The sequence below is a fragment of the Hylobates moloch genome, unplaced genomic scaffold (genome assembly GCF_009828535.3).
Source record: "Hylobates moloch isolate HMO894 unplaced genomic scaffold, HMol_V3 SCAFFOLD_6, whole genome shotgun sequence".
Lineage (NCBI taxonomy): Eukaryota > Metazoa > Chordata > Mammalia > Primates > Hylobatidae > Hylobates > Hylobates moloch.
Genome location: NW_026652281.1, coordinates 53,896,379 through 53,920,047, shown reverse-complemented (window position 1 = coordinate 53,920,047; position 23,669 = coordinate 53,896,379). Strand labels below are relative to the sequence as shown.

Sequence of the window (23,669 nt, the reverse complement as noted above, 5' to 3'; positions counted from 1 at the left end):
TTTCATGACTATCATCAGACACTCAGTAACTTACTTGTGAATGTAAAAGGTGATTATGCAAGTTCCAAATAGAAGGATCTGAAGATATCAGGAGACTCAGATGGTGCCAGAAACAAAGCTAGCATCTAACTCTGCAATTACTTTTAATGTTAATAAGTGATAGCAAACTTGTCACAATGAAAATTATAGTACACTTAAAACCTGCTTAGCTACCTCCTACCTATTGAAAGAATATGTACATTATTATCTCTCCATGAACCATCCCCCACCTCTCCAATGGCCCAAGATCTTAATGCTTTAAAAATTCCTAAAGTTTGGTGAAAACAAAATAATGAATAAAACAAAATAGCGATATATATAAAATAACTATATATAAAATAGCTATATGGCCACCTGACTGGTTTTTACATATGTCGACTCATATTTAGAGAAAAAAAGGGGGAATGTGAAATCTAATTTCAGAGTTTATTTTCTAGAAAATTAATTATATCACTAATTCCCAAAATCAATAATATTTTGCATTATATTACTTTATAGAGCTGTCCAGACCAACAAGTACACCATTATAAGTATAAAATCCTAAACTTGATACATTGGAAGATGATACATTGGAAAAGATTTGCCCTCATCATTTAAAAATTGACAAAATGATTTAGTGTAATGAACTCCCTGAGAAAAATCCAGCACCATATTAAAAAGTTACATAAGTTCCATTCATACTTTTTTCACACAGGAGAAATGTCACATTAGAACTTTTGATGAATATGAAATATTTTACTTTACAGGATGCTAGGAATCCTGACCAGATAGGTAGGATGACAATTGAATTCTATCACTGTACTGACTAAGCCCTCAGTTAAACTTGGTAAAGTTACTTAGATAAACTATTTTCATCCCAATAATATTTAAGGGATTATTTTGAGAAAATATGGAGATATTAAAGGGAAATTATCAAAGATATCATTAACAATACTGATGGATAACAATACCGAGCAATACTGATATCAATCCTCAAGTGTGGATGTTGTAGCCCTCATTTCTTTCTGTAATTGTCCATGTGATTAATTGCCTTAATAACAAGTGAAGAGCAAAAAATAGAAAGAACACATGATAGTCATCATTTTCAAATCATTCAAATCATCTATAAAGCTGATTACAAACAGAGATACCTGAATGTCATTCCCAGGCATTCTGGAATAGGTACATGATGCGTAGGGCTTAGGTTCATGTATCTATACCCACCTCTACAGGCAATTCTGACAAACCAACACTTGCTACTCATTCCCTCAAGATTCTGATAAATAATGTAATACGATATCTTGTTACCCATATCTTCTCAGGTAGATTTTTTACAAACTTCTAGATGCTCTACATTCCCTTATTTACCACTGATAGTCTTTAGATCAGCTCTTCCTTTTTCATAAAATAAAAGATAGGTGTGGGAGGTTGTGGATTTTGAAAGTAAAGAGAATTATATAAAAAAAAAACTTCATTTAAAATACCATATTTTTCTAACTACATTGTTTCTTCCCTTGTGCCTGACAGGCTGCAACTTTCTACTTTTCCCCTCACTTTAGTTTTGGCTGCCTATAATAGTACCTATGCCCCTGTCACCCTCTGATGTTTCTTCAATTGTTATGGTTTTATAATTCAAATTTCAAAAAAGTTGTTCACCCTGTCACTGTGTTCAAAGCCCAAGACATCAAGGGAATAGTCCTTTCTGTGGAATATAAGGCCCACTGTGACCTGGTTCCAGTCTATCTTTCTAGCCTTGATTTCTTCTATTTCAACCAAATGATTTGTTCATGGTCTCCAAAATGCGATATGCTTTTTTTCAGCTTTGGCTCTTTGCTCACATCATTTGCTCCACACTAACAACTATCCCTGTAAATCTTCACCCCTCTAGATGAAGTTTCTTCCTTCAAATTGCAGGTCAAATTCTACTTCTTCCCAGATAAGACGATAACTACTCCACCTCAAAAACAGAGATTGCCTTCCTCTGGATCCCCACAGAATCCTCTGTCATTTGGTACTTATTCCACAATATATTATATTTTCATTATCTTAAAATTTGTTCTCTTCCAAAGATGGTAATATTGAAGGAAGAAGCATTCCTCTTATCATTTTTAGTTCCTATAGTGCTTTTTGGAAACACACCCTCAGGACTCTGAGGAAATATTTATTGGTTGGTATTATAGTGTCACGTCTTTAATAAGCTACTAAGAATAAAATTACCACTGGTAGACCAAAAGATCTACAGGATCAAAGAACACGAGTCTTTTTCACTGCAGATAAGCAAGAGTTTAATCATTTGGAATAGAGTGATTGAGGATTTTAAAGAGTTTTTCAATACTAAATCTTTCAGCATCACTGCAACACAGACATATTCAGGTGTTAGTCTTGGGAAAATGAAATTAAATTCTACAAACATTTATCAAGTGTCTCTGCTAAGGGCAAAATACTCTGACCTCTGGTACTGTGGGGGCAGTCACTCCATGACCTCTCAAAACCCAACACCAGGCATTATATCCATCACACTTGGAAATTAATTTTCTAATCTAAAACAAACTTAAATTAGAATTTAATTTAAGTTTAAATTAAACTTAATTTAAACTTACAAGAGAGAAAATGATTAGATGCAGTTTCGTCTCTCAAGGAGCTCTGAATCCAGTATTGGTTTTAAAGATCAAGCAGCCACTCAGTTACTGGGCTTAAAGTAAAGGAAAAATAGTAAAATCCCAGAAGGAAATGGAATTTATCATTATCATATTCAAAGCACAATGGTACATGTATTTATGCAGAGGAATGTAAACATAAATTCAAGGGACTCTATAAGATTTTTAACAAATGAAGCTCAAAGTTCCCTGCTGAATACAAAGATTACTCATGTTTTAAAATGAGATTGTTGATGATTCATTCAGTCAATAAATAGAGTGAGTATCTGCATTCATTCATTCATTCATTAAAGAAATATATGAGTACTGGCACTGTGCAGTGTCTCCTTCCATTTGGCCTTAGATCTAATCAGGTGCTCAATCTTAAGCGGTCTTTCAGTCATTGCCCCTTTTGGTGGAATGGGATTGAATAAAAAGTCCTTTCCATTCAGGCCCTTTTCCTCCCTCCAGAGGGAGAACTCTTTGCCATAGATCATTCCATTGAAATTGGATTTAAAGGTAACATACACCAACCACTTACCAAATTTCCAATTGGAAGCTTGAAACTGGCTACTTTCATTCTCAGCCACAATTCAGTGTGCTCTATTCGCTTTTCTTTAGTCATATTCAATTCTCTCTCAATCACTGTCCTGTAGGCTCCTTTATGTATAAACAATGATACTTTGTGTTGTACTAGTGAACTAGCATAGTGCTCTGTAGCAAGTTAGTCAATAAATGTTGAGTTAAGTTGGTGAAACATTTAATGGAAAACATGGTGCTAAGTATGTTTGTTGTGGTGATGATAGTGTGGGATATAAAGATGCATAAGACATAGTTTTGCCCCCAAAGAATTTTCATTTTAGCCGAGGAGATAAAACACTTTCTCAAATAACTGTAATATAAAGTATGAAGTGATAAGCCACAAAGAAGTGGTACAGAGGAGGTGCTGTGAGAGTTCAAAGGAGGGAGAGATTACTTCCAGCTGCTCAGTGTCCAGTGTTCTGCTCAGGACAGTGAGGATTATAGGAGAAAAGAGACAGAACTTGCTGCAATTGGGTATACAAACTCACTGATGAAAAAGCCAAGCACACAGTTTCTAGTTAAAACCCCAAAGATGCACATGTTAAATCCAAAATAAGTGGCACACTCAGTGCTATGCTATTCAGGAAAGACAAATTCATGAGTGCAAGAGTGTTTGGGAAAGCCTCTATGGAGGCACTCAGCATTGAGCCTTCCATAACAATCACTCCATTAAAAAGGGGGGTTTCAGGCATAGGGTACGATAGTGGCAACATCTCAGAAAGGAAAGTGAGAAAAGAAGATGCTATGCAGTTTCCCCTCTGTAAAAATCAGCCATCTGGATCTTGCTGTATGGTTCATCGGTTCCCTCCAATGAGTCCTAAACAGAGAGGGACAAGGAGAGTGCATGAAACCTCACACAGTATAAATAACAGAATGGTTGAGGTACTCTGTTTGTGGACAGATATCCGTGGATACCTTTAGGATTCTGTTTAGCTAGGGAATCTGGTGGTTTCCCTCTGTTCCCTTGATCTTGCTATCTCATATAAATCTGTTAAAAGCATCTTCCCATATTTTAACTCACTTCTGACATCTAACCTTTGCACCAGATAATTGACATATTATGCTCAGCGTTTATGAAATTGTAAGGATCTTTTTAATTAAAGACTAAAAAGTGCTATAAAAATTGTGAGAAAAAAATTGGCCACGTATACTAAGTTAACATGCATCAAGAAGAATTCATGGTATTCCTATTCCATCTTCTGGAAAATAGATAAAAGGTAGCTTTATCTCTATTTCTTGTTATTCTCATTTCCAGTTGGTGATGAGGTACACCAAAACTTCACATTTTGCACATTACAGCTCCCAGAGGATAATCCCTCACATTCTCAGAATGTTCTTCTTACTGAAGCATCAGGCACTTCTCCTTGATCTATCTTTGGCTCCTATTTTGAATAGCTTCAAGATATAGACCAAATGCTTTTTTCTTCTATTTCATGTTTTGTCATTGAGATATTTACAAAACCAGAGTTCTTATTAATTAGTTTAATAATTTTATGTTCATATATGCCTTATTTATATTTTTTAAAATAATAATTTTTGTTCTTAGTAAAATCATGTCATATTTTATTTTGAATGAATATTAAGACATACAAGTAATGTGGTGGGAAAACAATAGAACATAATCAACTATTAAGCATACCACAATAAATAGTGTGAACATAAAAGGACTACAGAAGTAATTTTATCTACAACAAGTCATAAGCATCGGCTAGGGTAAAGCTATCTGCAGGAATGATGTAGTAAAAATATATCTGACGAATTATTGAATAAGCAGTGCATATGAACTCTACTCTAGAATTCTGTTATAACAACTTGAAAGGATTTTCAGAAACCATTATGTATAACATATAATGAAAGTGAAAGCTCCTAAGTTTGTTTTGAAAAGCTTCTTGTCATTTGCTTATTTCATCAGAAAAATCAGACAGCCATAAGATTTTCATAATGGGTTCCTTAATTGCACTTAATACGACTAACTATACACAGAAGGCATATAACATCCATGTATTTATACCAAAAGTATCATGAAAACTGTAGTGTGCATTAAAATCATGCAGGGTCTACTTTTGTTTTGTAAAATTGTAGAAAAATTGTAAATAGCAAGGGTGACCTCCAGTGTGCAATAGGTTTATGCCATTGCATTTTTTTTCAGTAACTGAAACTTCCTTGGCCTATTCCAATTCTCTAAGAGTATTAAAGATAAGGAGAAAGGGAATTTTCTAGGTTAAAATGAGTTTGTCAGTTCAAAGCAATTGCTTCGTTTTGTTTTTGGATTTTTGTTTTTTGGGTTTTTTATTGTTGTTGTTGTTTTCTTTTTGAAGCTTATGGTATTGCTTGGAACCTTAAAACATAAAAGAGCAGGGGAAGAATCTGTGACTAATAAAAGTTAGAAAACTGTATTTCTTATATATGGTCTTGTTCAAACCTACATTCATTAAAGCTTTGAAGAATAAGCTGAATTTATATTTTTAAAATGAAAATTCAAAAAGGACATTCTTTAAATGTCTCATACTGCCACGCAAATAGCAAAACTACCTGACATAATTTCTATACAAAAATACTGACACTTACACCAAATAACAAACTAACACCACCAAAAAATCAAACTTAAAAAGCTTTTTAGAAAGTCTCTAAGATCAAAAGCTTTTCACTATAGATAAAATTTCTTTTTATGAAAAGCTAATGGCTTGCCACATTGTATAATATAATTTCTATTTGTCTCTAATCTCAACACAATAAAACTATTCACACGAAAAGAAAAAGCATGATGCTCTCCTTACGAGCCAATCCAACATCACTCACTTCATCTTTCACACTGCAGATAATACAAATCATCTAAAACTACCAGGGAATTTTTATTTGCAGATTTTGTTTTTATTTCTTTACTTGGTAAATAACCTAAACTTTGGGGGAAATGAGGTTTCTTTTCAAAAGATTTTGTTAGTGAAACCTCAAGTTCTGCCTTAGCTAGCAAGACCACACAAAAGATCTAATTATATGGGTGCCCACCAGAGCTCCAGAGCTCCTGCCTGTCAGAGTCAGTGTCACTCTCTCCATTAGGCACATCTACTTTCAAAGGTCTATGCTGTGGATGTTAAAAATTCGCTCCAGGCTGACTCTTGGCATAAAAGGTATAAGGCTGAGAATGAATTGCTTTCTATGAATATTCATAACAATCAGTGTGGACTTCTCAAGTTCTTACACAGGGAAAAGTATAAATAACTGTATGTGATACAGTTTGTTTATCCAGTTTATAATATACATGGTGTGTGTGTGTGCATAAAATGTTTGTTACTAATAGCATATAATTAATGAGTTAATTTAAAATTCACATTGGTGATAATATGTTCTAATTTTAATAAATTATAGCTTATGAAATTCCCAAGTATGAGATAATCTTAGAAACGAGTATTATTCCTTTGGACTTGTTATGATCTCTCATGTCAAGAGTCTGTGCGCTACCTGCTAAGAAATGCCTGAGCAGGCCCTGAAATGATGGACCCTAATGGCTCCAAAGGAGCCGTTGTTGTCTATTGTGTCAATATTTTGCGTTCTAAAGACGATCCACAGAAGACTTCTCAACCAGGCTTTTGCATATCAGACAGCAATGATGACTCAATCTATTATGTCAATAATATGGTGTAAAAAAACTCATTCTCTTGAATTCACACAATTACAGTCATCGGCATGTTTTGTCAATGATCTGCTTAGAACATTCTTTGAGCACCCTCAGAAGACAGCATCTTTCAAATCTCACTATCTTTTCATTCTAAAAATTTGTTTTTCAATGTTATTTTAAATGTGGCAAATTAATACCATAAAAAGGTTTAGAGCAAAAATTAAATTCACCGGATCAAATTATTCTCACAAACTCCTCCGAAATCAAATTAGATTCTGAAGGGTCCCCCAAAACATTTTTGATAACTCTGTAAATAAAGAAAATATTCTTTACTTTCTTTCCTGAAGGACACAAATCAAAATTATCAACACAGCCCACAGGGGGCTCAACATCGAAAATACATAAGTATGCATTACATTCTACATTTTCTAATCAAAGGAGGAAAAATTAAGGTCAGGTATCAGATTCTACGTTTATTTTCGAAGTTATATAATAAGCACAAATTTTGGAACAAATGGCTTGTTAAAATGTATTAGCAGTCTACTTTGAGACATCAATCTTGAATGTTCATTATATCTTTAAATACTGGTAATTATTAAGTGGTACTTAAGAACACAGAGGGTATCTGTAAAGCAATATGTGAGCAAGAAAAGGTGTGATAATGTATTGAGTTAGAGTCCAATCCAACTACTTTCAGAGCTACATCTTAAGACTAGGGAGAAGAGAGTAACTTTTACGGCTTGATATGAATAAATTGACTTATCCTAGTTATTTGTTAAAAACCTGTACTGGCAAAATGCCAGCTATATTCATGCACAAAGTTGAAGATCAAGAATTTTTTTTAAGTAGTGTCAAATGCCGTACACTTAAAGCAGGAATTCTAATAAAATGTCTCCTTTTGTAATTTTATACAAATGGATTAAGTATCATCAAGAGTGGATACAGTGTTCTTTTTGTGTATTGATTTTTAAGAAATACTTTCTCAGATGTGTCAGACATGCCTAGATTTTTGAATAAGGGAGGTTTCTTTTTTTTTGTATCTTGGCTCTGTTCTTATAAAGCAATGTTTTGGCAAAGTCGGCAAGTTCCTTAAATGAAGATTTTTCCCCCCCTCCTGGGTATCAGGAGACCATTTTAATTCACTCACCAGCTAAACTCTCAAAGGTACTGGTGTATATGGTAACATAGGAGCCAATATCCTAGCTATCAGTTTTCATACAGCCTAGCTGGACCTTTACATTACGGCTGCCCCACATTTATTGTTCTTTCATTGCATCTGTCAGCATTTCCTGACAGCGCATTATGGAGCACATGGCTACAAAGTCAGTATCAATCAGTCCACGATCATGCAGATAAAAGTAGCAGACTATTGATAATGGGCCTTAAATCAGATCATCATGGTTTAAGCAAAAGATTCTTAAAAGACAGCTATCTCAGGGGAACTTCTACTTGCCTGCACCTGTTATAAACCCTACAAGCCAGTTTCTACTACCTACCACCTTCAACTTCTCTGAAGAAATAAGAAGGATCTATTAAACACACATACACATATGCTATAACACATTTCACCATGTACAATGAAGCATGAAAGCAAAGGTGGCAATTAATATAACTTTTTGCTCTATTCCTTCAAAAAATGTGCAGAAGCAATATATATCTCCCTTAACACTAATGAACCCAGACTACCAAGCCCCACATATACCTCACATGGATAACAGCAGTTTTGTTGTGCTTTGGAAATGTCTTACTTCAAAAGCATTTCAACTTGATATGGCCATTTAACAGGAAAAGTGAGAGAATGCATAGAGTTTAGAGGTATGCTACACCAAACTCAAGGCACCATGTTAAAAACAAAGGCATCTAATTTTTCCCAGACATAAATAATAAAACAAAACAGGAGCTGCATGCAAATTTAGTAACATAAAATTTAAGGTGATAAACAGAATGGAAGCTGGCTTCTTGTTTAGTATTCCTCAGTTATCACCATAATTGCTGCATGTCTGTCATCACTAGCAAAAGAAAAAAGTGTCTTTCTCAGCTGCTCCCCTGCTTGTTTTGTTCGCTGTATTCTTGTAAAGTGGGAGAAAATAAGTGTCATTTAATGAATAGTGCTATTCTTTGTCTGACAGCTTCATATCTGTTAGGTGTAGGAGGCCTACTACTTTCTTTTTCTGATAATGTTTTTGACAGTGTGCTAAATTCCTCCCCCAAAAGGCCGGCGTGTATATTCTGCTAAAAGGGGCTTCATCTCTCCTGAATGGGTGCCCTCTTTTAACCCCCTTCAGCTTCTGTTCTTACATTAATTGAGCTGATCAGATTGAGCATATGAATTTGTCTTTGATGTATTCGTATGTTTAGTTGACGTTGCTCTCTCTCTCATTGGCAGCGGACAGAGCTCTCAGACAAATAGGACTGTTGCCATGGTAACAGGCAATAGCTAGGGATCTCTTGAAAAATATTTTTATTTCAAAATTCAAACTGGAAAATTCTCACTGGATATGGTTCTCAGTTCTAAACGTGTCATATCTAATGATGAATGCAATTAGGAATCCCACCAGTGTTTTAAATAATAAATTAGCCTAATTTTCTAGGCCTGGCATGATGACATACAAATACTAAAAAGGCGTCTTCTTTTTTAAAATCCATGACAAAGGACTTATTAATGACTTTTGTTCTTAGGATTTCAAATTAAAACGGATGGTAGGCTAATGATAGCACTTTCTATCTGCTGAAAATCAGAGGCCTAGAGGTAAACTTATTTTTTTTTTTTTAAGAAACAACTTCAAGCTGCTGTAATATTTGGTTATTTCATTTTTTAAAAAGCAGGTGTAGAAATCCTTCTATAAATGTTGAATGCTATAGCAGTTGGTAAATCTCAGTGGATAAAAAATGCCCATAGCCATTTTTAATTACTGAGCATGAGAAAAAGGGATGGATGGTGAGCATAAGTTTTATAGTCCACTATCATCTTACAATAGTTTTCAAATTCTTAGTATGTTAGTCGAAATACAAGGAAAAAATAAAAATAAGTACTTCATTATGTGACATAAATTGTAGTTATTTTTAAAACTTAATTTATTCACAACTATACAATTCCAGTTATATTAATATTTCCCCCAGTCATACCATGTGGGGCTTAGAGAACAATGAAAATTACTGTGCAGTTTGATAGCTTCAAGGATCTGCCATAATGTGTAATCACATTACAAAGAGGGCTACTAGAAACAAACCAAATTTTTCTATTCCTTAAACTTTGTCTTTAGCATTGTTCGCTCTTTGTATCTGTTGTTCACGGTGTTATGTGTCAGAACGCAGAACTTAACCTTTTGATATTAACTGGCAAGAGTGCTACTTTCTTTAATTTTGAGTTAAGCCAGTCACAATAATAAAATCAAGAAAATCCATGTGTATTTTGGGTTTGTTTGAAGGAAATGGATCTTACTCAAATTTTAGAATGTCAGCATACAAAATAATGAACAAAGAGGTTAAATTAAATCCAAATGGTAATGAGTGTCTGTAGTACACGCCATCTCGTGTTATATATGGCTTTTACATTTATATATTTTAAAAAAGTTTGTGTTTAAAGCAAAAAGATAGAAAAAAGTTAAACCTAAGACATTAGTAATTATGAATTTCTATACTTTTACTATTACTTTAAATAAAAATTTTATTACTATGGCCTAAATAAAATATGAGTATTAAAAGTTTTATTCTATATTATACTACTAAACCACCTGAAATATTATTTTTTCCTCAAAAACTGAAGTATAATATTTTCTATAATACCAGAAAAAAACCTTATATGAAAAACTGCGGAAGACTAGCAAAGAACATCTTAGCTTCTATTGGTAAGTGAACATTTCTCCCTTTAACTATATTTCCAATCTATTTCATCAAAAATCCACAGTGAAGACAGTAAATCCAAATCTACTTCAGAGTTCACATTGATGGCTGTGGCCTCCTAAAGCTCTCTGGAAGGTGAGGAGCTACCTAGGAGGTCCAGGCATGAACCTCACCCCATCTGGCTGTCCTGAGAGTCACATATTAATAGAAACAGTCCACTCTGAATCAGGAGGATGTATCTTCCTCAGTCAGGCTTTAGTTGTTCATCTGAGTTGGGGCAGTATGCTTTTGCATCCTTTCAGAGTGATTAAATGCAATTTTTTAAAGTTTATTTTATTGTTTTTTTAATTACAAAGGTAATTCATACTTACGCACAAAAACCAAAAAATATTGAAAGTGTCCCTTTATCTCCAAAGCTAACCACCGCGTATTAAAAGAACCACCAGCAATTGGTTATACATCCTTTCAGATCTCTAACCAAAACCATTTTTGAAAGTACAGGATTTCATTTACCTTCCACCTTATGACTCTTGATGATGAGTGATATGAGAAAGAGGGAAAGGAAAGCAGGAGTGTCTTTCTGTTTCTTTTTCCTTGCCTAAACTAGATAGTAAGATATGAGAAAGAACACTCACGTTTCACTTCTCACTCATCAATAGTCACAACCCTCAATTGGGAAGGGAGTGTGAATCCAGGTGGTTTCTTTCCCACCACTGTCAAAATCATCTAAGTGCTTAGAAGTCACAACCCTCAATATATTCCTGGTCTTCCAAGGTCTGAGCCATTTCCCTGATGGAAATAACTATCCATAAGTGATGTTACATACGACTCACCAGAGTACCATATTACCATGCTGAGTTGGAAAAAGAAAGCCCTGCCTTTCAGTGTTTAAAATATTTTGAAAATACAAAGCATGAAGATGCCAGTTTCTTTTCTTGCTCAGCGCTGCACAGATCTACTCCAAACACAGAGTGGCTCATTGACTTTGGCGCTGAAGGCTTAAATCAGCTCTATAAGTGTCCAGCAAGCCAAAATGAAAGCTAAACACACATTGTTACTGAAGCCTATGCTGCATTTCACAACTCCAGGGCTATAACTTAAAGACAATTTACCTCAGAAAATATAAGGCAGCACAGGGCGGTGGCAAGAGACTTAGATTTGGAATCAGAATGACAGGGTCAGACGTTTCTCACTAGCACCCAGACCTTAAGTGACCTCCCTGAGCCATAACATCTTAATCTATAAAACAGGGATCATAATATCAGCCCTCCTCCTACAGTTATTGTGCAGTGAAAATGAGATAAATACGAATGTGCTTTAAAATATACATAGATTGCATTTAAACCTTATATTGTCTATATTTTTTTAAATGAAAATCAAACCTATTGATTTTGTAACATTTTCCATAAAAATCTTCAAATTTATATGAATCAAGTGTGGATAACTAATTTAATCTTACAATGCATCATGTTAAAATATGAAACATTAATTTTTAAAAACATTACTTTTTTATAAAAATGGTTTGCTTTTTATAAAATATTTAACTTAAAAAAACAAATGCCCAATTCTTATATACCATTTTTTTCTGCAGTGGAATATGCTTTTAAATTCGTTCATTTAGAAAGTAAAAAGATTAGAGAATTAGTCAAAGGCAAAAATTAAAGTTCTATAATTCAAAAAGTTAAAATTAATGAAAATTTAAAAGCAATATAGAATAGTTTATTTCAGTGTAAAATGTCTAGTTTGCACATTTCCGAAAATTTAAATATAGACTCATTAGTAGTCTATTACAGATTATATATAAGCATTTATAGGTATATGTATGCATATTATATGATAAATATAAAATTAGGCAAGATGGCTATAAATACACAAAACCATTCTTCAATTGTAGTGGATTATTTTCTGAATTTTATTAGCAAACCGATTATAAGAAATTGGGATACATTTTCTCATACAAATAATATTAATACGATGAAGTAGGATAAGGCTACTTTAGAAAAAAGCCATCTGACTCATAGTTTACTGTAGAAATTAGTAGCCATATATGGAAAATAATTTCCTGTAGAAAACGCATATCTGTGCTTGCTAAAGCCAGACTGATTTCACCAATTATTGGAGACTAGGAAAGGGGAGGTGGTACGATGGTCTGAGCTCTGAGAGCACAGAGAACAGATGCAAATTTATTTACTTTTACAGGAAAGAAACAGACTCAACAGATCAGGAAGAGTAAAGGCTAATACTAAATTTGCTATTTTCTGCTACATAGTAAAAGGTCAATAATTATTAGCCAACATAACGTTACATAGAAGAACTAAGCAGGCTGGGATCTTCAGGAAGTTGGAAGAAGTTGAGGAAGTAGGACAGGACCAGGAACGTTGGCATTGTGGCAGCAGCAACAGACAGGAAAAGAAGAGAGCCTGAAGAGGGATTTTTTTCTTCATAATACTACCCCTCCTTGTCCCCACAAAGCTTGTCCTGGGTCAGCCCTAAACTAACATCAGGGCAAAGTGAGAAGCACCATGAGAAACCAGTGGGTAAGGAAGATATATTTCTGTAGATGATAGCACCAGGCTTGATATTGATGAGAGATAAAGGGAAAAGAAGTAAGTCCAAGTGTGGTGACTGAAGCTAGGGGCTGGCTGTAAACATTTGTGTTTGAAGTGACAGTTGACTCAAAGGAGACAAATAGTGTTCCTTGATCACTCCCTCTCTCCCTGAGAGCCTCACTTGGCTCTCAGAACACCATATTCTGCTAGTTTTTCTCCTACTCCAGTGACCATTCTCAGTCTCCTATCTGGATCCTCCTCCTTCCAACTTCTAAATGTTGGAGTGCCCTAGGCCCCCAGATCTCAATCCAAGATGATTTTAATCAGGTCCATCATGGCTTATACATACCATCTGTATGCTGATTACAGCCCACTAATTCCAATCTCAATCCCTCCTGAGTCCCATATTACCGTGTCCATCTCCTACTCTTCCTAGATGTCTTAAAGCACTATCAAACGTAGTATCTCCAAAAGAGAATTCTTGATTTTTCCACAAAACTTGGTTCTCTCCCAGGTTTTCTCATCTCAATAATCATACGCTCATTCATATAGTCGTTCAGGCCAATAGCCTGGGAGACATCCTTGATTTGTTTCTTTCATATCTCACAATCTATCAGCAATCTTTTGAGTTCTATTTTTCATATCGTTTAACTCAAGATCTTCAAAACAGATGCCAAAGTCCAATTACTTTTTACTATCTCCATCAACCTAATTCCAACTTTTCTATTTCCACTCTTTCTACCTTGAGTCTATGCTTCTTATAGCAGTCAGACAGTATTTTTAAAGTATAAGTCAGATTGCCTTCCTTCAACTCCAACACCTTCCAAAGACTTGATATCATACAAAATCAGCCTACCATGCAATCTGGTCTCTGGTTACCTCTCTGACCTCCTCTCCTTTCTCTCTCCCCCTACTCATTTAGCTCCAGTCCTAAGGGTCTTCTTGTTCTTCCTGGACTATGTGAAGCTTGTTTCTGTCTGTGAACAGAATAGCATATGCTGTTCCCTCTGCATGATGTGCTTGTCCCCAGAAATTTCCATAGCTTGATCCCTTGGATCACACAAATATTTTCTTACAGATGTCTTCCCTGGTTTTCCCACTTTCAAAAGCACCTACCCTGTATCTGTATGTGCTTTACTTCATAGCTTTTATTACTACCTGACATTATGTTACTTTTTTATTGATACATAATATTTGTACATATTTGTGGGGTACATGTGATATTTTGTTACATGCATAGAATATGTAATGATCAAGTTAGGATGTTTAGGGTATCCATTACCTCTTGTATTTATCATTGCTATGTGTTAGGAACATTTCAAGTCCTCTCTTCTAGCTATTTTGAAACACATGATACATTGTTATTAACTATTGTCACCCTACTCTACCTTCGAACACTAGAACTTAAATCCTCTAAGTGTATGTTTGTACCCATTGACCAACCTCTCTTCATCCAACCCCCTCACCACCACCCCATAACCCTGCACTTCCCGCACCCTTCCCAGCTTCTGGTATGTTATTCTACTCTACGCCTCCTTGACATCAACATTATGTTACATATTTATTCACTGGTTTATTGTCTGCTCTTCATAGAATGTGAACTTTATGAAGGTAAGGATTTTATCCAACTGGCTGTCTGTCTACCCCTCTACAGCCTAAAATGGTTGTGATCCAAACTAGGTACTCAGTGTATGTATGTTAATTGCTCATTCAGACACGCCAAATCTTTCATGATTTACAATAGAAAAATATTGGTTACTCATATTGACACATATAAATCTTGTTTTACAAAACAAAAATGTTATGTTACATGGACTTTAATCCTTCTTTCAGAATATACTTTACACAATTTTTTTGGAATAATTTTCTCAACCAGCCTGATTCTTCAAAAGCAGTTAAGACTTTTAAAAGTAAGTACTTTCTAGAATTATGCTACAGGAGAGGGGAAAATGAAAAGGCTGACAAATTCTTTACTCTTATATTTTTAAAATGTGTTCTGAGATTTAAGAAGTAGTTATGTAACTTTTCCTAGTGAGATTTTGTTAAATATTTTACTATTTGACAGTTTGTGTCACAGTTTTTCACACTGTATCTGGAGTTATGAATCAAACTATAAATGGCCTACTACTATGATCTAAAGTAAAAATTCCAAGGGTAAGGAGTTCATTTATTTTAATGGGTTAAATACCGCAAGGTTATTGGCTACCTTTTGCACAAATACTAAAGCCCTTTGAGAGCTACAAAATTGAGTATTTGATTTCATTTACTTGTCATGTACTCAAAGTGAGTAGCTAACAACAAAATTATCTTTAAATATATAAATACCACTACTAAAATAACTGATATCTATAAAGTGATTACTTTGGGTCAGCTATTATTTGAAGTCCTTTATTTGATAAATCATCTGATCCCTGAAACAACCTTACAAAGTAGCTCCATTATACATATAAGAAAAGTGAGGCACTGAAAGGTAGGCTGTCCAAAATCACACAGCTAGAAGATGGTAGAGCTGAGATATGAGTCTAAGCAAAGCATGTAAACCCAACCACTATGAAATTATATCATTTGCAGCTTGTTCCATGATTCTGCCAGCAAAATGTACATTAGTTAGTAAAACACAGTTTTCATATGCAACAGATTACCACTGATGGGAAGTTTTTCCTCATACTGTACACTGAGGGCAGTGAATCACCCTTTTGTTCTGAAAATGTTGGTCATGGTAAACGGTTTATTAACACATTGCACATCTTCTAGTTGTCTTCCATTCTTTAAAGATACATTTGTTAAAATAACATTTAACAGAAAATACATTTTAATTAGTGATACTGGAGGAATAGAATTCCTAGAAGAGCAAGACTTTATCATAGAAAATTAAATTACCAATTATTGTGACATAAAATTTTATTTTAAATGTATTCCCTACTCTGAATTCCAAACAAACTAAGGGCATCATACTATATAAATATTATCTTAAATTGGTTTTTACACAATTTTAATACATCAAAGGCCACACAAAAATTTCAAGAGGCATGTTAATGATGAATTATGTGTTTTTAGGGTCTTTAAAACTAAATGTTTTTTAGCATTTTATCTGATAGCCAACAACTTTTTGAGGTCGTTCTCATTGTAAAGTAGAAACCAAAGAAATTAAAAAATTATTTGGACTTTAAAACTCTTTTTAGCACAGAATAATACAGATGTACTAAACCACATTAGGCATTGATTTCTTATCCATATACTTTTTAGCAGCTTAAATTTCTGTGCCATGGATATATTTGTCTTTTTAGGTTATTTACCTAAAAAGACAAATAAATAATAGCTTGCAATAGGGCAAAGGGTCCCCAGACTAAATCAAGATTACTCATACGTAATCTAACTGCCAAATAGGGCCAACATCCATTAAACATATAAGCTAATACTTTTTAAAATCACTATAAACATCCTATATGTTAGATTGTTCAACACTCTGCATTCTACAGGCATGCCTTGCACTCCAGCTGTAGCAGTAAAATTACTGAAACTGTAATTCTCTTAATATTTAAATAATATATTAAAATTTAATCTTCAGCACCTGGAAGAATCTGTTTGTGTGCCAGCAAATGAGGTAGCTGGGCCTGGAGCTCCTATACATATGGGACTCAAAAACAACCTATCACAAATAATTACTAAGCTAGAGCAGCTGTAGTCACTACTGTAATAATTTAAAAATCAGGTCAAAGTTGCTAGAATTCTTTTCCATTTTCAAGATACCTTGCACATAAATTCTGTGATGCTTATCCTTTTCTCTTTTCCATATTTTATCAGTTATTCATTTTTATTGATAATCATAGATTGAGGTGGAAAGGACAGCAAGGGCATTCTGTGAACTTTTTTTTTTTTTTTAAGTTGGTGATGTTAAAAGAGATTAAGCTCCTGATTTCTCGGGTTTTTTAAATGGCTTCCGTGAATGTGCCAATGCAAAAGCATATGTATTTGTCACATCTGTTTATGGTAAGGATTACATACTCTGTGAATAAACAAAACTAAGGCCTATTTACTGCCCTCTGGATATGGCTTTCCAACACACATTGTGTGTGTATAATATATGAGTCTAAATAGAGATACACTCACACATATCATTAACAAAATACTCTTTAATGTATCCTCTCTGTGTATTGTTATTTTGTCAAATCATGATGCCATCTGGTTCATGTACAAAAGAAAAATACAAAAATTATAAGTTTTTCATTTATTAAATTTGAACAAATTACTGAGGGATGAGGCTAGTGAAGATTCAAAAACATTTTGTATATTTTCACACCTATGAAAATAAAACATTTTGAAAGGATGTCTTATACAGAGGCAATTCCTAAGTTCACAACCCTATCTGGAACTGGTTACATGTTATGTCTCTCCAGTCTCTCAGCATTCCTCATCTACTTACTGAGAAACAAAAATCCAAGAGAGCAAGGGACATTTGGGATTTTTTTTTTCATCACTTTAGTGAGATTTACATTGCTTTTCCCAAAAGCTCCAGACCAAAAAAATAAATTAATTAATTAATTTGAAAAGTGTATTCAGTAAAAGAATGGCAATGGCAAGACACTCCGTTTAAATAGAAACTTTAATTGCTTTGAGTTAATTTTAGATTTCCAATCCGATTCTTGGATATGAAAAAACATCTAAATATCTGTTTTTAGAAAGCGTCTAATGGCATCCTACACCTGATATTTAGAAAGAAAATAAGATATTTTGTTGGAGGGAAAGATGGAGATTAGGGGATAGGGAAAAAAAATGTACCAAGAATTTATACCCTATTACCTTCAATCATTTTGATGCAAGTCATTCATACCACCACCATGCTAACAAGACATCCAATTTACTAAACAATGAATACTGAAAATACATTTAAAAGGTACAAATGACTGTCCAAAGAATGACACTGAAAAATATTAAGTAACAGCTCTACCTCAAGATAAGCCTCACCATTAAAGAGTTTTAATGAAGAGAGCCTTCAAAGGCTAAATCAGGAGGCATTGATTAGATTGCCTCCAACTTTGTGTTTTGACACCTTCGTCTTTCGTGGCATTATATTGTCTCTGTGCATCTTACAAAGGAAGCATTTTACTAGGCCCACACAAGAACAGGAGACAGCAATGCTTATAAAAGAGACTGTCAAGGGTGTGAGCCAAAATGGGTCTCATTTGGATTTCAAGTGAAGAAAACTCCTAATGCATTTCATTACAATGTATGCGAACCTCTGAAAAGAAGGATGGATTGGGATTCTCATCCCTATTAATTTATTGAAATGGATTCAGTTTTTTCTTGTATATCAAGAGAGACCATGTGTTTCAAGCAAGGTAACAATATTATAGTTCCAATAACCAAATATGCTATGATTCCGTATGCCCTTCTGTGAGACAAAGAGGATGCAATTTTCTTGATAATTGGGATTTGAGTTCAAAAATAAATCCTACAATAGCATGGCAACAAATAAATATTCTTTGTTACTATCAGTTTTAAAGATATGATCAAGCTGCTACACAACAGAGGAATTGATTCAGTTTTTGTTACCAGAGCAGATTTTTTTTTACCATTTTAAATCCTATTTTCCCCTTACTACTGTCATTCATATATTGACTTTTTATTTCATTGAGAAATTATGTGCATGATGTAATTAGGATAACACCAATGAAAGTCAAATTTTATTAAAAGATAATGAAAAGAAAATGAGACAAGGTCACAGCATTTTAAGCATTACATTGTAGTCTACCTATATACCTTTCTTCGTAAGCATCTTCTAGTCAAAGGCACCTATTAGGTAATTCATCATTAAAAAAGGGTACCTATTAGGTAATTTCTGGTTTAAAAAGAAAGCACTTATATTTGGCCGATTCTCCAAATTCATTAAAATGATACCTGCCACTAAAAAAAATTCTGAACCCTAACTACAGAGAAATGCCATGATCTAATGCTCTTAGACATCCCAAATAATTTCATAAATCCACAGGATTACAAATATAAGACATATGCTCTCATTGCTCTTTAACACCATTAACATTTAGAGATGATTGATTATGTTATACCAAAACATTCAGTGAATTCAAAGTTGATCTATTTTTTATGTAAATCATACAACCTGCTAGTCAAATTAAAGGTTAAATATACATAAAGTCTTAGAATAAAATACAGATAATCTTTCACATAGAACATGGACCTATGGTATACTCAAATGTAATAGGACCATGGATTCATACGTTGCCTTCTAATTAAATCCAGAAAAACAGCAGGAGTATGCCCTCCTTATGTTATTATACATTTAATTCCAAATGGGAATAATATAGCCACAGCTAAGTAGAATTTAAAATTATGGCTAGAAAACACAATTGAAAATAAATGTACATTTTCAAACTTGAAAAGAACTCTCTATAAAGAAATTCATATTCATCATTTAAATTTTCCCATGGATGTGACTATAAAGTAGGTGCAGAAATAATACATATAAATCAAATATTCAGCATGTGCACATACATGTTGATGTATGTATCAACACATACATTATTTAAGCAATAGAAAATTATAAAAATTCTAACAGCAAATCTCAATTAACTTTAGTATATGATTACTTTTATAAGAAAGTTTATACAGTTCCCTGTAATACATACAATAGGGGAATTTTTGATGAATTGTAATTAAATTAGAATGATACATGCTTCTTATTTTTATCTTGACAGTTCTTGCATTCTCAAGCAGAGAATTACATATAAATATACAGCAGGTTACTTGTTGAATAATGTATTTCAAGTACTTAAAATTATGGAGGGAATTGCTGAAGATCTACATGTGAATACATATTTTGGCCCTAATTTTCATTACTGCATTTCTTCAACTGAAGGTATTTTATAATCTACTTACAAAGCAGTTAATATCAGAGTTTTTTTGCAGAACATAACAAAGGTAATAATACTACCTTTATGATATAAACTTTATGACATTATGAATAAAACTGACAAGTATAAAATTTGATCCATAAAATAAGTGATATACTTAATTCACCTTTTTAAAGATATTATGTGTTGCTCCGTTTTTTTGACAAGGCTTCCATTCATACTAGAGACATGTTGAAAAACACTATATTTTCTCTCAATAAGGAAAATCACTTTACCCACTATCATGCTTGCTCTGTCTCAATAAAAAATCAATCATCAAATGCTTGCTTCCAAGTTTTACTTGTTAAACTGCCAATTTATGCATACGGTTTGGCTCAGCAGAAATTCACTCAGCAGCATTTCTTTCATTATTATAATTTTGTACATCTCATAAAATGCTTTAAACTTAGGAGGTAGGGGGAGTTACGAAAGTTTATAAGTGCTTCTACGAAGCATTTAATGTGATAGCTAAAGTATAGTGGTAAGATGAAGTTCCAAACCATCATTTTTAAAGAAAAAGAAAAACTATATCGTTTCTGTGGTTTTTCAAAGTAATAAAGGCCTGATTGATCTCACTGACTAAGGCAATTGAATCGGTTGTCTAAATGGTAGTAACGTCAATGTCAGATATGTGGTTATCTTTTCATCTTGGCCCATTCTTGAATGTAAAAATCAGATGTTTGAAGGACATTTCACTGACCTGTTATGGCCTCTGTAACTCTCAAACACAATACTGGTATTCCTTATATAAGTGCCACATTTTGGATAAAACCCGCTTCATCAATGATGCCTTTGCGACATCTGGCGGTCCTTAGGATATATAAAAATTACTTTTTGTTTTTCCAAATCTATCGGTACTTGAAATTCCAGTCCAAAAGGCTTTGATACCCCCTAGCGGGGGCACAAAAGCACTCTGGCCTGTAAACTAGGATGTGGACTACCATGAATCCATATGGTGCAAAAGGTCACAAATCTTGAGATGTGGTGACATCATGACAATAAGACACTTTCTAGACAGAAGCTGACCCATTTTGAATATAAAAAGGACCCTGATCACATGTTCCCACACATTTAAAACTATAGAGAAAAAAGAATTATGCTAAGTGGTCTATGCAGAAGCTGAATACTGGTGTTTGAGGGTACCTATAGTTCTCACACTTAAGGAATACTATATGGGGATTTACAGCAAGATTGCTTTAAATGATCTAAGAGCTCTGATTTTTTATGTTATAAGTTGATGCTCAGCAAATGTTAATAAGGGGTGAGAGGTGGCTGAATGGCAGGGTGCATGTTTCTATGTACTCTTCAGTTCCTTTTTAAATTATTAATCCAGCCATACTGAAGCTTGTTCTACATGCTTCCACCTTTATTTACATTTCCAGGAAAGCACAGAACATGAATACTACTTTATGAAGAAAAAAAAACCTGTCTTTTAGATTTTATTCTTATTCTATAGGCAATTCAGTATGAGGAAGGGGAAATAAAAACTCATTTCTATCTCTTCATCACCCTCTCTACAGGTATATTTGTTATCCACAATGAGAAATCGTGACTTTGCTGATTTTTTTGTTCAGTCCAAGAAAATTACATGTGCTATACAGTTATCTCTCATTTTTCCAAGTCCCAGTAAAGTGGCACACTTGACAACAATAAAATCAAATTCAAATGTACTGTGTTGGTTCCCTGTTTTCAACCTTCTTTTCAAATATTTGCCTGAAAACCTATATTATTTTGGGTATAAACTAATACTTTCAAGAGGGTTTTTGGAGTAAAGAACTCATGTTTCTGGCAAGGCGTGGTGGCTCATGCCTGTAATCCCAACACTTTGGGAGGCTGAGGTGGGCAGATCATGAGGTCAAGAGATCAAGACCATCCTGGCCAATAAGGTGAAACCCCGTCTCTACTAAGAATACAAAAATTAGCTGGGTGTGGTGGTGTGGGCCTGTAGTCCCAGCTACTCAGGAGGCTGAGGCAGGAGAATCGCTTGAACCCGGGAGGCAGGAGTTGCAGTGAGCCAAGACTGCACCACTGCACTCCAGCCAGGTGACAGAGCTAGACTCTGTCTCAAAAAAAAAAAAAAAAAAAAACTCATGTTTTCTAAATCTTACTTTTATAATCAATATTTAATATGTATGTCATCTCTGATTTTTTTCAAGTCATCAATAGTTTATAGGCAGTCATTGTAATAGATAATAGAGTCACCTCTTCTGACACAGTAACAAAATTTGTTGTATTAAGCATATATTACTGCATTGCATTTAAAGGTATTTTTATGTTTCATAATTCAATTTATTATCATATATAAAGAACATAAAAATTAATCTTGCAGAAATGGTTACTAATTTATATGTAATTATAAAAATGTTATGTATGTTATAAAGTTCTTAGGTGTCTTCCATTAGTTACATACTGCTCTTACAGTGGTAATAAATTCCTTTGATAGTATTTATAGGCTAAAATTGTAAATATAGATCTTTTAAAATGATTCCATTTTCTCACCTTTAACAATACAGGATCTTATAGAACAATAAAGTGAATAGAGATTGATATTGCATTCTCTTGTCATTGTTTAAAAGGAGATTGATTAAATGAGAACATAGCGTGATATAAAAAAATCAGCATGTACTACTTTTAAAAATAAATAACAGGAATAAAGTCATAAGATCAATTTTTACTATATTATTTACTAATATTTTGAATTACAATAGATTGATAATAAAATACCCATTATAATAAGATATATTGAGGAAAATAATGGCATTTAGTCAAATACCATTCTCCTTTGCTCCAAATGCACTTTGTATAATAAACGTTACAATGACAGCTAGAAAAAAAAACTACAGATATACCTTTGCAATAATTACAAGACTTAAATCTTTTCAAATGTTAAAGGAAAAATTTTGATGAAGAATAATAACAAATATAAGTCCTATTTAAAATTAGTTATTAAACTAAAAGTATGTTTCAAATATGACTACACACATAGATATAAAGACATAAAGTCACATTTCTAAAGTAAATTTTATTGTTTTGTTAGGTGTGTCTTTTAGAAACAGGTTTCTAGGTGGTTATGGGGAAATACTACGCAACTTCCTGAGGCCACACCAAGAATTGTCAAAATATATCCTATCCTCAAGTCTAAACCCAAAGAAATGGAAATTTTGCCACATTACCTCAGTATTTATTAAAGTTATTTGGTTTTCTGAAGGTCATGTTGGGAGCAGCAAAAAGAGGAACAGACATAGAAGGATTTTTAAAATTGAGAAAGTAAGATAGAAACAAACTAAAGATAAAAGATATAAGATATGGAACGCACTGAAAGCAATCCAACATAAGCATAATTGGTGTCCCTAAAGAAAAGAACTGAGCAAATGAAATGGGAAAAATATCCAAAGATATAATTTAAGAAAACTTTCCAGAAATAATGTGAGACTTGAATATACAGATTGAAAGGACATAGCATTTCCTTGGGAAAATTAACACAGAATGATAAAAGCAAAACATATGCTGGTGAGAT

General features: G+C 33.7%; 1 protein-coding gene and 1 long non-coding RNA gene across 2 annotated transcripts in view; one reads left to right on the top strand and one right to left on the bottom strand.

The window, feature by feature from the left end:
• KIAA0825 (KIAA0825 ortholog) overlaps positions 1 to 23,669 on the bottom strand; it is a 481,693-nt gene that overhangs the window by 168,890 nt on the left and 289,134 nt on the right. The window lies entirely within an intron of this gene.
• The window catches only part of LOC116471000 (uncharacterized), a 248,955-nt gene that overhangs the window by 207,960 nt on the left and 17,326 nt on the right, over positions 1 to 23,669 (top strand). The gene's annotated exons all lie outside the window — the stretch shown is intronic.